The sequence below is a fragment of the Stegastes partitus genome, unplaced genomic scaffold, assembly GCF_000690725.1.
Source record: "Stegastes partitus isolate 25-593 unplaced genomic scaffold, Stegastes_partitus-1.0.2 Scaffold199, whole genome shotgun sequence".
Classification (NCBI taxonomy): Eukaryota; Metazoa; Chordata; class Actinopteri; family Pomacentridae; genus Stegastes; species Stegastes partitus.
Genome location: NW_007577930.1, coordinates 595,965 through 609,762, shown reverse-complemented (window position 1 = coordinate 609,762; position 13,798 = coordinate 595,965).

Sequence of the window (13,798 nt, the reverse complement as noted above, 5' to 3'; positions counted from 1 at the left end):
ACCTGTCCAGGGTGTCCCCTGCCTTCACCCTGAGTCAGCTGGGACAGACTCCCAGCACCCCGCGACCCTAATGAGGTGGATAGATGATGGATGACATTTTGTCAAACACTTAAGTCCTGCCTTCTTGCACCTGCACTTGTTGGTCAAACAGCTTGCCTTGCATGAGCGCAAAGATCCACCTGGTGCAGCTATCCACCTTCAATTTTCTCTGCAAGCCTGGGTAACTGTCCAGGCTGAGACTGTAACGAGATTAGAATCTCATTATGATATGAGTAGGATTTTAATTTGGTCGAGGTGAAATCCAAATTTCAATCTTGTATAGGCAGATTTAAAATCTGCCTGGATTTTAATGTGGACTGTGACATACATACAGTGCTTAACAAATTAGAAAAGTGATCTTATAAGTTTGTTAAGCATTGTATATGCATATAATGTAAAAAGGTTTCCGAAATGTATTTTATACTTATATATATATATATATATATATATATACTTGTTTTGTTTTTTTAAAAAAAAGATCCACATACATGACTGCTATGAAAAGTCATCACAGGTGTGTGTGTGTGTGTGGTTCATCCACACCTGTGTACACACCTAACCCAACATTTGACAAACTGCATATTAGTTTCTCTGCCTCTTCCAAAGAAACACTTAACATGGGCGGTCGGAAACTGTACGGTATGAATGAATCAGCCTGGTTAGACGTGTTGGGAGGATGAGGCGGTTACCTGGTGTTGTTTGGCATCTTTGAAAAGACTTGGCAGCAGATGTGGTAATCGGGGATTGTCACTGGTCTGTTTTGTTGTGCTTGTTAATTGCATGTTTTTGAAGTTTAACTGCGTTGGTGCCACCTTATTCTGCAGAACTATTAAACCATGACAGCACTAATTGGAGCCTTGAGGTCGTCCAACCAGATGCTCCTGGATGCTCCAAGGTCCAGTTAGAGGGTAAATTGCTGGTTAAGATCCACCTCTTTTTGTTGGCATTTGATTTAAATGGAGCCTGACACCCTGAAGTCATCTCTTATTATGTGCTCAGTAAAGTTTATGGCAAGCTGCACTTTACATCAATTCCAGACATCAGGTCACGAGGTTTGCTTTTCATTAGCAGCTCCTGTCAGATTTTTTATTTTTTTTTACCACTTCACAGCCTATTCTGTGACACTGACCAACAGCAGCATAAGTATAGCAAAGTGAAAAGGACCAACGACTCACACTGTGCTCAACTCAAACGCCAACTAAATTAATTATCAAATATGGAAATCGATAGTGTTTTGCTACTTTATGCAAAACGCACCTCAAACAAAAGCAGACAGTCCACAGACTCCAAACATGTCCATCAAAGCTCTCTAAAAATCAAAGCATCAGCGAGAAATAACACAAAGAACAGCAAAAATCGAAACCGCTTCTTCAAACTATAGTTGTAAAATGTCTCTTACCTGAGCTGTTTTGCCATGAAAATTGTATTTTGTCGGTAAATTCACACCGGAATTAGTACTACTTCCTGTGTTACACTGAAATCATTCCGGGCGTCTTTTGGAGGCTTCGTTAGCTGAAGGGCGCTAAGGAGTGAACAGCAAACGGCTCGTCGTCAAGATGGCGTTCTACTGATTCTGATTGGCTAAAGGTGCTGTCAATCTCATTTCGGTGGCTATCGCTATATTCTATTGGCTCTAACGATTAGAAGGAGGTGTCAATCACTGAAATCGACCAATCATGACGGAGATACAGCCCTGCCTCACCGCCGGAGCTTCACAGCAGTTTGAGCAGCATCACGCACAGGACGTATAACACAGACAGCGGGGGGTTTTTTTTCTCGAAATTTTCAAAAAACTAAAAAGTTGATGTATTTTTCTTTATTGAACACCATTAGTGATATAAAAGTGAAATATATAGTTTGCACATAAGAAAATTCAGATGGTCACCAGTGTGCCAGAATGTGAGCTCACCTGAACTGTCTGGACTAAAACCTCACAGTAACACACATACTGATATTTGCTCATCTGAACAAATCTTACAAGTGTTCCTTTTATTACGACACAATAATTATTCAAATAGACCTTGTGGTTGCAGAGATAAACCATTCTTATTATGGGTATGTAATTTTTGAGCAGAGGCCTGAAAAACAGCTCAGGGCTGAACAAGTTAAGGTCACTGACAGCAAACCCTTATGCCTGGAATCTTGTCACCTTGACTCAGCGCTGACATTTGATAGATTATTACTGCTGGTGAAAGGGGGCACTTTCAACTGGGAGCACTGCCAAATGGAAGTCCCTCCTCTGTGTGAGTGGTGATGGTGTGAAGCAGTCCTCTCTTTGCAAGGCTCCAAACTGATACCAAAAAAAAAAAAAAAAAGGGACGATTCTTTATTTGTTTTCAAAGCCAGGTATGATCTGACTTCTTTACTCCTGCTTTACCTGTGGCCTCCCTGATCCTCAGAACAGCACTGCCGACTGACCTGCAATGGAGGCTGCTGGATAAAGGAGATCAAGCTCATGTTCCTTGTTCTGGTTCGAGTTCTTCCTCCACCGACATGAAAAGAAAAATTGTTTTAAATTGCTCTTTGTTGTGGTCTTAACATGTTTAGCATTTTATATTTATTTTATTTTAGATTTTACTCTTGCAAGTTGCTGTTGTTTAATATTTTATACTTGTTGATTGAACATTTTATTCTATTTTTTTTTGTTTTGCTTTTTACGTATGTTTCTTCTGTTGCCTGTCTGATAACATGTACCGGACTTTAATACGCTTTGTTGAAAAAAAAACCAAAACAGAAACATTAATGGTGCTGTTCAGTTTCAGTTCACAGACTTAATTAATCAGGTTAATAACAACTGTGTTTACCTGTGAAAAAACAACTGCTCTGCAAAGACAAAGACAGTTTCTTATTCTTTTTTTTAAAATAAAATCTATATATTATCAGTTCCAGTCTTTCAGCTTTATGCAGCTGTTCCAGTTCACGCCATAGTTTGTCTTTCCGCTGTGAACTGCTTCCCCACATCCTTTATGCAATGCATTGTGGGACAATAAAGTCCATGAACAGCCCTTCTTATGGGGGTTTAGTCTAATTGCAGACATTGTTTAGTATTGGGACTTTATTATTTTTACTTTTAGTGAGAATATACTGTATACTGATAATAAGAAGCGGGATGTAATACAGAATGACTGTCCTACAGTTACTGACCAACAAGTCTTGACTAGTAGTAATGAACATAAGAAACATGGAGTATTGCATCAGCGCTAACATACAACTATGAATTTCCACGCTCAGTGAGGCGGTGGTCATATCGAGACGTGCAGGCTAAATAAACAAGGCGGAGGCAGCACAGGATCATATTAGAGCCAGTAGGCGAGAACAAGAAAGGGGGGGATGTGATGCAAGAGCAGCAGAAATGAAGGTGGAGGGGGGTGGGGGGACCACAGTGAGATTCGAGGAGGTTGGAGAGCAGAGGATGAGCTGCAGCTCGCTGTTGAAAAATGGCCTGCAGCTCTGTTCGAGGCCTGTGTGTACATCAGCGAGAGGGCTTTAAATTCATTATGAGCGGCTGCATGCAGCGGCGTGAGGGTGGGGGGTGAGGGCGAAGCTGCTGGGTGACTCGGTGGGTGTGAAATGAGGGTTAAAGCTTTAGTTTAACCTTTGATTATGCAATTATTGCAGACATATATGCTGTACAGAGCAGAGGTATTGTGGACAAACCCTTACAAGCTAACTATCGACACGGTGGTAAACTAAATGAACGGATTTAACAGTCGACTGTGTAGCAAGTGTGAATAATTATTTTTTTTCATATTAGTTGCTAAAAATCAAATACCTGACAGCAGTTGTCTGTTTTACTCATCGCTCTGTTATTGCAATACAGAGATACACTGCTTTCTATTTGACTTCATGTAAACAAATGAGTTTTGAGCTTTCTGTTTAACAGAACTTAAATTGTCTATTTCCTATTTTGAGCCCATCTTGAAGCTGGAGCCTGACTCAAACTGATGAGCTGAGTTGAGTCATCTCTTTAAATTAAGCTTAGCAGTAACAATACTAGCATATAAACAAACATCCCAAGATGAATTATTAGAATTAAAATTCCCCAGAGACTCTAGTTTTTTTGTTGTTTAAAAAAACAAACTTGCTGTTTCCTTTAAGTTTTTTTTGTGTTTTTTTTAAACATTTTTTTCTAATGATAATCAATAATAATAATAAATAATCAAAACAGTTACAACAGTGACAAAGGTTAGTATTAAATTCAACCTCTCCATCCACAGATTTAGAATTCATTAAGTTAGAAAATGGAAATAGAAAGCAAGTCTGTCTGTAACCACTGTTTGTGTGACTACTTGATTCAACTTGTTTTCTTAAGTTCAGTTAATTGAAGTCAGCTAGTTTTACAGTTTAACTACTCAGAAAGTGACATTGAACAAATTAACCATCCAAAATAGAGATGGCAACTTTTTGGTTTATTGATTAATTGCCATTAATAATATTGCGGATTTAATATACCCACACAGTCCAAAAACATGTTGAGGTTAATTGGTGATTCTAAATTGTCCGTAGGTGTGAATGTGAGTGTGCTTGGTTGTCTGTCTCTAAGTGTGGCCCTGTGATAGACTGGTGACCTGTCCAGGGTGTCCCCTGCCTTCACCCTGAGTCAGCTGGGATAGACTCCAGCCCCCCCATGACCCTAATGAGGATTAAGCGGTGTATAGATAATGGATGGATGAAAAGGCACAAGACGAAGGTCATGCATGTCAGTAAATGTGTTGAACATGAGCTGTAGTACCAGGCTGCACCACCAGGCGGAGTCTCTTAATGTTTAACACTGAGGTGACCCAGGACCCTCAGACTACTGCGGTTCTGTATTGGAGCAGAGAGCATTGTGGGAGTTTAGATCATTCAGTGCCACGGGGGGAGAAAGTGTCCTGTGATGCTTAATGGCAACAGGCCAGAGCTTTGATCTGTTGTTGGTGAGTTAAAGTCCACCATGGACGCATCATTATTATTGAAGCAGAGCACTCTGTTAAATGTCACACAAGTTGCTTGGATTATGCTTTATAATTATATGTATAGAAGTTTTATTAGGACATAGGCCACTGATTAATTAAATATTGATTAATTAAGCTATTGACCATCGGCCTATCAAAATCGGCCTCCCTAATCTTAAGTGCCGTTAACGTGACAATTAACAAACCATATTTAAGGCAGCGTGGAGTTTGTGTCTCTAAACTAAATGAACTTGTAATGATGTCAGTGTACTGTAGATAGTTATGTGAGGACATGAGAATTAATTACATGCTCATTTACTACTCTCACTGAAGTGTGATCAAGTCTGGGGGAGTCACCTCAGGTAATCAGTGAACACAGTGTTTGTTTATTTACATGCTTCACCATCAGTGTAGTGCCTTTTTTGAGACCGCACCATAAAATGAAGATACCATCTGTTTATGCTGGATTCCTCTACAACATTTGCACGCTAGCACCTTCCTAAAGTGTTAGTTTGTGCATTCCAGGTGAAGGTGGAGCTGCCAACAACTATGTGACAATGTGTTTCAAAGCAAGTTCAGAGCCTCTTTCATCAGAGGCCAAATAGTTTTCATGGGAGAGAAATGTCTGTCAAAACATACCAAATAATTTTACATCAACTCACATCTATGGAGAAATGTATTTTTGGCCATCGCTTTACACTGAAAAAAGAAAAGGGATGTTGTCTGTCTGTTTTGTTTCCTGATGTGTAACCTGTACTTTGTGCAAGATCATTAAGAGGATTAAGCGGTGTATAGATAATGGATGAATGGATGGATGGATGGATGGATGGATGGATAGTTTATTTCTTCATTCCTCAACTTTTATCTTATTTTTACTACTTAGTTTTTTTTTCTGATGACTGTAAACAGAGAGCTAAGATTCAACAGAATCAAATTCCTCGGTTGTGTGTACAAACTTAGCCAATAAACTTGATTCTGATTCTTATTCATGTTGTTTTATTTTTGGTATTCACTTGTGCATATGTCAGTTTGCATCACTCCCTCCCTTTTTTTTTTGTAACACCCTGTGAGTGTGGAAGGGGCTTGTGCAAAATAAATAAAGTTTGACTGACTAAAAAATGTGTAGGACCTAAAAAAGAAGTGAGCAAGATAAAGGAGTTAGTTGCATAATGGATATTTTAACAATATTCACATTTGAGGTTCAAACTGGTGTGTGAACCTGGGAAGCAAATACCATTTGTATATTGATCAGCCAGAAAAAAACAAAAACTTTATGGTTAAACAAAAAATATGCTGATTAAAAAAAAGAAGAAAATTAAATCTAACCGCTCGTCCGGACGGATTTTTTTTCTTTGCAGGTAAACCCATGTGTTCACTCCAGGTGTGTACATTTCTATATGTGATTGTCAATACTCCAAAATGCACGTAAAGACAATAAGTGAGTTATGTGTTAACATGGTTCAACTCCAAATGTAACTTCTACTTGTGCTCTGACTCAACATGGAATGGATCACAGTGATCATGTGCATGGACGCATGGTGCAAGACTGAAGATGATTTCAGATCGATAATAGTTTTTACATGATCTTGTTCCTACTGTCATCCTTTAATCAGAGGCTAGATCTTGTTTGTGCAAGATAACTTTGGGGTGTAGATCGAATATTTAGCTACATATCAAAAACTCTTTTTGGGGATGATGTTTTCAATATAGACTTTCAAAATGATTTGTAATTGATCATTAAAGGCAATGCTTTACAGTTCAGCTTAATAATGCAAGTACTGGAAGATGACACAATTTTGAATCTTTTGACATTTGATGTGATGTTGCACAGGGGTGTACTTCTGTCTGTTGTCTATTTCCAGCTCCAAACTGCTTTGGCATGTGATACGCACAGGCCAGAACAGAAGTCACGACAGAGCTGGAATGCGACCCAGCTAGCTCCTGCGTGCGTTGCCTTTGATGGCAGTAGACCAGACTGCAGCTCCCTTTGTGGATTCCTGCAGAGGACCGAGATTCCCACAGCCCGATGTAGAGCTGACACAGAGGGTTCAAGATGTGGATGAGGCTGAAATACGAAGCACTTTTTGGGTGGTGTGGGAGCAGGGCAGGCAGGACTTGGCAGCTTCTCTTTCAAGCAGTACAACAAGGCCTCGGTCAAACAAAGACACCTTGTCCATTAGGAGATGCAAGCAAGAAGTGATAAAGCATCCATCCATCCATTATCTATACACCGTTTAATCCTCACTAGGGTCATGGGGGGCTGGAGTCTACCCCAGCTGACTCAGGGTGAAGGCAGGGGACACCCTGGACAGGTCACCAGTCTATCACAGGGCTACACTTAGAGACAGACAACCAAGCACACTCACATTCACACCTACGGACAATTTAGAATCACCAATTAACCTCAACATGTTTTTGGACTGTGTGGAAGGAAGCCGGAGAACCTGGAGAGAACCCACACTGCACGGGGAGAACATGCAAACTCCACGCAGAAAGATCCTGGGTGACCAGGAACCGGCGACCTTCTAGCTGCGAGGTAACGGTGCTAATCACCAACCACCTTGCAGCCTGTGATAAAGCATGTGGCAGAGAAAAGAAGTAGAGGGCACCCGATGGCAGAACGGAGAGGAAAATCTTCTCGAGCGATATCAAGAAAGCAGAACCCCGGTGCATCAAGTCCACAAGCCAGACTGTTTATGACGACGGATATCTCATCCTGCCATCTTTTTACTCAGCGGCCCAACAAGCCTTGCTGAATACTGCAGAAGTCCCAGCTAAGTCGTTATAAGGTCCACATGCTGGAACTGATTGTGCACAGAATCAAGGATGCCAAATCCTACGAACTGGTGGAAGAATGTCACAAGAAGCAGTGGAGCAAACTGAAGTGGGCCACACAGGGTTCATAAGTCATTCGTAGAAGCGTCATTGATTTCAGGATAAAGTGAAGAGATCTGTTTCTGCTGTTACACAATTCAGGGGTCTGATCAGCCCTGACTGAGTCACTAAGGTGAGGATGTCACATGATGAAAGACATGAAACACCCGACGGCCCCACGTAGCAAGACTGATCATCTGCCCCAGCGTACTGAATGATATATGTCAGGCCTCCTTCCAACAACAGCTTCAGCAAAATGAAGCTACACCTTTCATCAGACTGAAATATGGAGTTGGTCTGACGAGCCAAAAACTATTTTACCCTCAGGTGATCAACAGACATTCTGCCCCTCCTCTTGCCATTGCATTTTAACATGAATGCAAACACACGTGAGTATATGCAGACTACCAAAGGAAGGTCCTTCAGTTGGGTTTCTGTTTGGATCCTAATCTGAATTTCTTGAGGTTACTTGGATATGAAAGGATCTCTATGGTGGAAAAAGAAGTCATAACTACTGAGAGTTTCAGCTGGAGAGTGAATTTGGATGCATAAATCTCTCAAAGTTTTGGCAAGTGTTCTTACTGAGCCGTGCTCTGTAACGTGTTGAGAATGTGAGTTTCAGTGCCTTGCCAGGTAAACACTGTTTACCATCAATAAAGAAATGAACTGCTCATAGCTACTGCAGCTAGTCATCTCCCAATGCTGCTCCAGCAAGCCCAAACAGATCCAGGTAATAACTTTGAACACATGAAAGAGTTTGACAGCTTGAAGAGTGAGCTATTCTGCTGCTTTTTGCTACGCTATTTAGGAAGAGAAGACTGACATTTACAGGTAATGACTGAGTTTTTTATTGTGTGAATGCAGCAGCATCCGTCAGTCTGTGTTACCCCACTTCTGATCCTCATAATCATTGCACAACAGCTTAAAATAGATGTAGATCTGGGTGGAATATAAGTACAGATCTGAGACATTTTAAAAATAAAATTTACAGTTGCAAATCGCAACAAACTAGATGTTTTGTCAGCGGTTCCTGGTACAGTATTAGTTTTAAGTATTAAGGGAATTTTCTTCTGGTTAAATTAATCTTTATACTCAGCAGTCTGTTAGCTGTGTTCCAGTTGCATGAATTTGTTGGCACAGCCAATGGTGCAGTTCAAGGTTGCCTCTCCCTCCCATCATTCAAAGTGAAGCTAGAAATGCAAAAAGTCCAATCTCAAGCCAATGTTTGGTTTGTCCGTTCTGTAGAAAAATGATGGTGCCACCTGGTGGGCTTTGTCGAGGAGGACCCACTCCGACTAAGGGGCAAGTCCAGGGGTCGGCAACCTTCAACACTCAAAGAGCTATTTGGACCCGTTTCCCACAGTAAAGAAAACACCGGGAGCCACAAAACCCTTTTGACATCTGAAATGAAGATAACACAGATAGCACACATCGTTTTTACGTTAATGCTATGTATAAAAAACTATACTGTGTTGAATTTATGAAATTAATGAACTACTACAGAGAAAACAAAATTTTGTTTCTGCAACAAAAACATTTTGAACTCCGAAAAAAAGGATGTTGGGATGATGAAGGTTACTTTCAAAAAAAATACTCAATGTCTATTCGAGTCCCCCTCGTATGTTATGAAATAGAAGAGGCAAAATTAAATTATCCACCTGCAGCAAAGTCAAAATTATGTCTGGTTGTCCTGCTGACTGCAGCTGGGACTGCTGACCAGACTCCTGACCGCCTGTGAGCGCTTTGGGACGGGAGGAGCTCACGGCAGTACCGCTGCTCGCTGAGGACAGGAACTGCAGAACAATGCATGCTGTCACCTCAGAGTCTCCAAAACACCAGAAAGAGTCGCTAGATTTGTCGCTAGTCGCTTTTGACAAAAACAAAAGTTGCCAAGAGGATTTGGAAAATCGTCAGATTTAGCGAGAGAGTCACCAAGTTGGCAACACTGCGCATACCAGCGCATGTTGCTCATGTGTGACGCATATTTTGAGCGACAAAAAAATGTAACACATTTTATTTTAATGTTACGAGATCACCATAATCTTCAAATTCAGAATTGCATTTTAAAAACTAACGAACTGAAAAAAATAAATTTAAAATAAATACTCATTTATTTTCTAAAGCCACAAGGAGCCACAGCAGAGGTATGAAAGAGCCACGGGTTGCCGACTCCTGGGCTGATCTAAGGTAATGACACAAACAGCGTCACAAGTCCAGAAGTCTGGCAGAATATGAGCAGCGGTCTACCTTCAGATGGAAAGAGTGACCACAATAACTTTCCATTTTTGAAACCTTGTGTGTCTGCTGTTGGTTGAGAGACAGGATGGCCAGACATGGACTGTATATAAAGGATGAATGTTGCCACTGTGACGTCACCTGTTAGATACAGCCAATGGGGTCAACATGAAGAGGCCTCATTCTCATCAGAGGAGGATGCCCCATAATCAGGATCATCTGTCTCGGGCACATTCTTCTCAAAGTCCTTTTCACTATCAAAGAGTTGTGACAAAAAGTCCAAAAATCTTTGCTCAGAGGTCAATTTCAATTTGAAAGAGAGCCCAAAGACACAGCACATGCAGCACTAAGAGGAGCAGTTTAGAAGGCTGCTGAGCAAGTTGTTATGTTTGTTCCTCCCTTATGTTGTGTTAACTGTCACACCGACAACAAGGAAAAGGATCCGTCATAGGATTTATGCTTCTCCCTCCCCCATGCCGTGCGAGCTATCAGAAGTTCTTGCGTTACAGGTAAGGTTATGTGGGGTAAGGATATTTGTGGTTTTTTGAGATTATAAAACTGCCGGGACAGTGACCCCAATGTCATCTGATCCAGCCAAAACAAGTCTGTATCAAGTGTTTTATTCCTGCTGAAACAGCCTCGAGTCAAGCTGACACCACAGAGTACGGGATGTGTAAAAGACATAAAAAATATAACACTGTGGTAATTTAATGTTCATCTAGTTACCCCCAATAAATTCAGAAAAAAAAAATTCAATAAGGCAATCATTCAATTAGAGAAGTTTTATATTGTCAACATGGTCAGACTAATAGAAGGGTTGAACAATGGCGTGCTCTTGGAAAGAAAGAAACACAGTCGAGCTTGTTTCAGTGTGTTCCACAGATGCTATGATCAAATCTTTGGAATTTGAAGGTGGGTTTCAAAACTTGGCATCTTTGTTGCGTTCCCTCAATAGTTCCTGAGCAAATTTTCTTGAGACATAGCAAGATCAAGACCTTATAGTATTGTGTTATGGAAATTCCCTTTAAAAGAAAGCTTCCTTTTTACAGAAGGCAGCCTACAACAGGACCAGACTCGAGGTGGTTGTCGCGCTGAGTTGGAGCAAAATCAGAATGGAGACAGAGAAGAGACAAACAGATAGACAAAAATAGATGCTTGAGCAGGTCAGAGAGGACAAAAAACAAGCTTTAAGAGAGAAGACATAAAGTTTGATCTATGCAACAGAGGTAGCATAGAGAGCGGAAGAGGAGAGTTCCTGAGTGTATCATGGGAGGTCTCCCAGTAGAGCAGGCCTAGCAGCAAGCCTAAAGGATGGTTCACGGTGCAATGTAATACACTGTTAAAGGTTACAGCAGCGGTTTACAACTTTTTTTGGCCTGTTGTCACCATTATAGAAGCAGTGTGTGGTCAGGGTCACATTTAAGATAACTGTTCACTGCTCCACCCTGATTTGTTCTCACATGCAATATATCAGCAAAAATCAATGATTAAACAAAAAGGTGAAAAACTGAAATCAGATTTTTGTTTCAGAACCATCCTTCCTCTCCCGTTATTCATGTTTGGAGCCCTCAGATTTGTAGTATCAGCTCTCTCTGTATGTAAAGCGGGTTATAAGTGGGTCAGTGCTACAACAATAACATGACGGTGTCATAAATATACCATCCAGTGATTTCATATATATTATATGACATCAGTCAGAGAGAGAACCTTAACACTACATACATTTTACTGCTAATATTTATGTACTAGTAGGATCGGCTCATTTTTTCCATCCTGTATTGGTACATTTACTTCTTCTACCACTGCCTGAGCCGGCCCTCACAACAAGCTTCATCCTACAAGCTGTAATAAAAAACCAGCTGGGCTTCAATTGTAGATTCTTGAAGACATTTCACTTCTGATCCTCTTGGGTGACCTTGATGACTGACGACAACAAGCTTCATTGAAAAGCTAACTTGAAAGTCTCATCCTAAATTGCTAGATTGATTGATTAAGCCATTGATTAACTCATCTCTGTGCATCAAAGTTATATATTAGGAAAGCATCATTCCTGCCTTGAGATGGTTGAGATGTAACTCTACACAACTGCTTCCTTTAGAGCGTGAGGATGTATTATGTTCCCACCTTTCTACACTGCACCTCAAGCATATCGGCTCCTACTTGCTCGAATTGGAAACTGACTTTCAATAATAATGATAACGACAGTCCCACCCCTAAGCTGACAGGATTCTTTCCTTTGGTTGTCTGCATGAATCCTAGAATCTGTTTCTGTAACTGCCAGTGGTCATGATATATGGTCCAGCATTAAAAAAAAAAAAACACGATATGGACATATTACAGGGCAAAACGATTCTTATCAGAGGACGTCTTAAAACAGAGAGGGTGTTTAGATAGCTGAAGGCTCTGTACCTATTCCATGTTAAGTACCACAAATAAGCCTGTACTGTAGGAGCGAGACAATATGGTACTATATGAGGTCTTTAAGTTGAGATGGAGCTTGTTGATTGAGGCCTTTCTATGCTAAGACAAGGGTTTTAAATTCTATTAACTGTGTGTATGAATGGAGGGGAGTGCGACAGGTGGCTGCTTCCTGGCAGGACACTCAGGAGGAAATCTGAGGTTGGTGAGTTTAATAGCTGGTTGGCAGAGGCAATGGGTACAGTGGAAAGCAGGGAATGTGGCTTGACTGACTGTACAGACTGGGGGAGCTGATGATGGAGGTCTGGAGAGGAAAATGGGAATCTGGCCGAGTGGTCAAAGCTGAGGTTTGGTGAACAGGCAACATGGAGACTTGAACCTGAGGCACAGGGGTCAGCAAGGTTATTTCCAGTGAGGAAGCCAGAACAGGTTAACTTGGAGCAGGGGTTGGCTGATGCGATAGTACCACATGTACTGGTAGAAGGATCTAGAGGAGGATGGATAGGGCTCCAGGGTTCACATGCTACAGGCGGTTGATGAGACTTAATTGCCAGCAGGGGAAAAGTAGGTCACCACGCCCAGCAGACAAGAACTCACACTAATGCAAACAAAACAAACAGGAGGCGAAAGGACAGACAACAAACACAGGAGAACTGAAAACTAGGTATGCAAATACAAAAAGAGCGAGGCACTGCCAGGTATGTGACAGTAGTCCATTTTGATAAATGAACCGACTTGTTTATTATCACTTGGAAATAGAACGTTCCTTATTTTGACAATATTGCTCAGGTGAAACAAGCCGTCCCAGAGACTCGCTTTGTGTGCGAGTCAAATGACATGTCCTGGTCAAAAATAAGGTTTCTCACAGTCGAACTGGAGGCCAAGGTGATGCCATCAGACCAACTATCTGATAAATGCTTATTTGGAAGAATAAAACTACAGGTCTTCCAAGGTTTTATGTACTTAAGACATACTTGGAGTTTGATTAACTGATTACATTTATCTGGCATCATAGATCAATAGAATTGGGTGTCATCTGCATAGCACAAACATGAATGCAGTGTTTCCTAATCGTACAGCCTCGGGGGAGCATGTACAAGATGAAAAGTTTCGATCCAAGAAAAACTCTCTGTGACTAACTCTTGAGTGAATGGAGCCATCACTGACATGAACAAACTGGAATATTTGTGACAAATATGATTTAAGCCAGGAGAGTGTGGGTCCTGTAGTCCTAATGATACGTTCCAGTCTGTAAGAAATACTATAATCAGTGATGTTAAATGCAGCACTGAGGTCTA